Source organism: Saccostrea cucullata, unplaced genomic scaffold (genome assembly GCF_032062105.1).
Source record: "Saccostrea cucullata isolate Sc308-1 unplaced genomic scaffold, CSIRO_AGI_Scuc_v1 ctg9395, whole genome shotgun sequence".
Classification (NCBI taxonomy): Eukaryota; Metazoa; Mollusca; class Bivalvia; order Ostreida; family Ostreidae; genus Saccostrea; species Saccostrea cuccullata.
Window position 1 is genome coordinate 14,554 of NW_026925396.1, and position 2,947 is coordinate 17,500.

Sequence of the window (2,947 nt, forward strand, 5' to 3'; positions counted from 1 at the left end):
ATACTTTTCGAGAAATCGCCTGCACAAAATTTTGTCTAAAAAAGAATAAGAATAATAAGAAACAATACAATCACTATAAGGTCTTCCGTGAAGACGGAAGACCTTAATAATAAGAAACAGAGTAAAAACAATATGTTCCCCAACTTCGTTTGGGGAACATAACTAGAAAGTCTGCTATTGCAAGCAATAGCATATGTCGCCCCGTATTAGACAAGACTTTCATTTTTATCATCACTAAAACAAAAGTCCATAAGCTAAGTTTGAACAACCATTGAGTTATATCAGTCCTTTCCATTGGAAACGGAAGACCTTAATTCGGTACATCCCACTCATTATTTTTAGAATCGGTAGGAGAAGAAAGTAGTGCAGGAAAATTACAAGTTCCTCAATTTGCAGACTTGCATAAAAGAAATCTGGCAGATGTACTGAACTGAGCCTCATACTTGTTAATTGGCAGTATCTTTCCTATGATAAAAGCTTGGGAAATGTAATTTATGAAGAAGATCAGCCGAATTATTTTGTGTATTGTAACGCCAGTGAGAACTCTGAAATTTCCCTCTTTCACTTTCATTTTAGAGGTTCTACCAAAAAACGAATCTGACATGCCACCATCAATTCGAGCATTTCTGCATTGCAGAGAGCTGATGTGTGTTATGAGATGATAAATCATGAGTGAACTTTCTCAGTTTAGCGGAATCATGAACATTTTCGGCGAGATGAATGTTTTGTATACAGTGGTGATCAAGGCTTTGCGAACCATCAGGAGCGGATCAAAGAATTTATGAATGAATAAAAACTATGGAAATGACGTACCAATTTTTTAATTTATACTTGCACTATCTAATGAAATGAATAATATACAAGTGATAGATATACAAGAAAACGCGAAATGATAATAAATGCAGCTGACAATCGTTATTTTTTTTTATATAGATAAAATAAAATATTTATAAATTCAAGAGACAAAACAGAAGGAGAATGAATGATGGCAAAATATCACATGACGGGAACTGAATTTTATGAATGAAGATTTTAAAAAGTTACTTGTAAGTTGTATATGTTATATCTGTGTATTCTACTTGGCTGTGTGCTTCAAAAAAAAAAGGGGGGGGGGTCGTCTTGAACATAGTAAATAGCCATAACGTTTGAACGGTAAGTACTAGGGCTTTCGTATTTCAAATATGTAATCCTTGTGAAAAGAACTTTTATTGGATACGACGAACTTTGACCCTTTGACCTAGACCTTGGAGAACACATGTGTACATCTGAATCTTTTTTTCTGTTTCGTTTCTATGGCAACCGTGAGCGACTCATTACAATTATTTTGAAAGTAGAAATCACTTTGACACATTGCAAGGAATAAACATTGAAAGTTTCAAAACGATTGCCTGAGTAGTTATTGAGAAAATCGAAATTAAAGAATTTTAACTTTCACCTGGTTTCCATGGCAATAATCGATTATATAAAAATTTTAAGAGAGGATGTCACGAATCATCAAGCTTCAGATGGAAACTTAAAATTTTAACTTCCTGTTTTCTTATATTGGTTGGAAAGAGTGTTCATTGTACACAACTTTCACATATATGAAAATGATGTTTGACCAACAAAACTATTATTTATCTACCTTCTTATGTGTTGCCATGGAAACCACCATGAGTGAAGGAAAAAAAGCTTAAATTTTAACTTTTTTGGAAGAATATTTTTACAGAAAGAATACTGATATCACCCAGAACAAACTTAATGCAAACTATTAAAGATATATAGTGTACAAAAAAGTTTCAAAGCAAATGTAAATACCCATGCATCTGTTGCCATGGCAACACAAATAGTATATAGTTGAACAAGGTGAAAATTTAAATATTTACCTGTCAAGTTAAAACTAATATATATAAAATCTACAACAGGTTCAGCATTTAAATGAATTTTATTCTTGCACAATACATGTTGATCTTCAAGACTAACATAAAAAATTGAGAAGCATTTTTACTACTTTTGTGGGAAAACTGTTCAATTTCATGTTTTAATTCTTTAAAAAATGCTTAAAATCCACTTCCAATATTTTAGGAATATTTTAAATTTCTTCCAAATTGATACAATTGTATGTTTAAAAGCTATCATACTCTTGCATCATTGATAAATATAGTGAAATTTTGGGATAAAAATCCTGTAATGTGCCCATAGCAACCAAATTTACTGCATAGCAACCAAGACAATTTCGAAAAATCATGTCAAAAAAAAAGAGGTGAACAGGTTTTCTAAGTATAAATTAACTGAAAAACCTTTTTTTTTCTTACAAAAAAAATTAAATATACTGAAATTTATACATTGATCATATTCTGTGCATAGCAACCAAATGAGGTCCATAGCAACAGAGCTGAATAGACATTTTGTTATTCATGAATTATCAATAAAAACTATTGATGATACTCCAAAAGAATAGTTATGGGAATTCAAACGGATAATCTAAGTGTGCATCCTTAGATGCAATATTTATGTAATTTTGGTCTTGGGTTTTGATCTACCATAGTTATGAATAAAACTAAGAAGCAAATTCAAGGACACTGTTCTACTAACTTTATGGAAAGTAGTATGGATGGTGAAAGGTGTCGTAACAAATTAGTGAAATCTCTCTCTCTAATATTTTGCTAAAATTTAATTATTAAGAGAGTGGTTATCTTTAAAATTGATAGGTATCTAATAAAAAGAATTTGATAACAAAAACAATACAGCATATACAAATTGAAAATGGTCTAGCAACCAGAATCAGATCATAGCAACAGTATAGTGTTAAGACAGAAATTGATCTATTTTTTCATTTAATAAACTTCATACTCATTTAAAAATTGTTTATACACATTTTTAATAGATAAGTTGATTACATTTTACACCAATTAAATATTTCTAAAAAATATTAATATTTTCCCTTAGCAATATATATCTGACCATA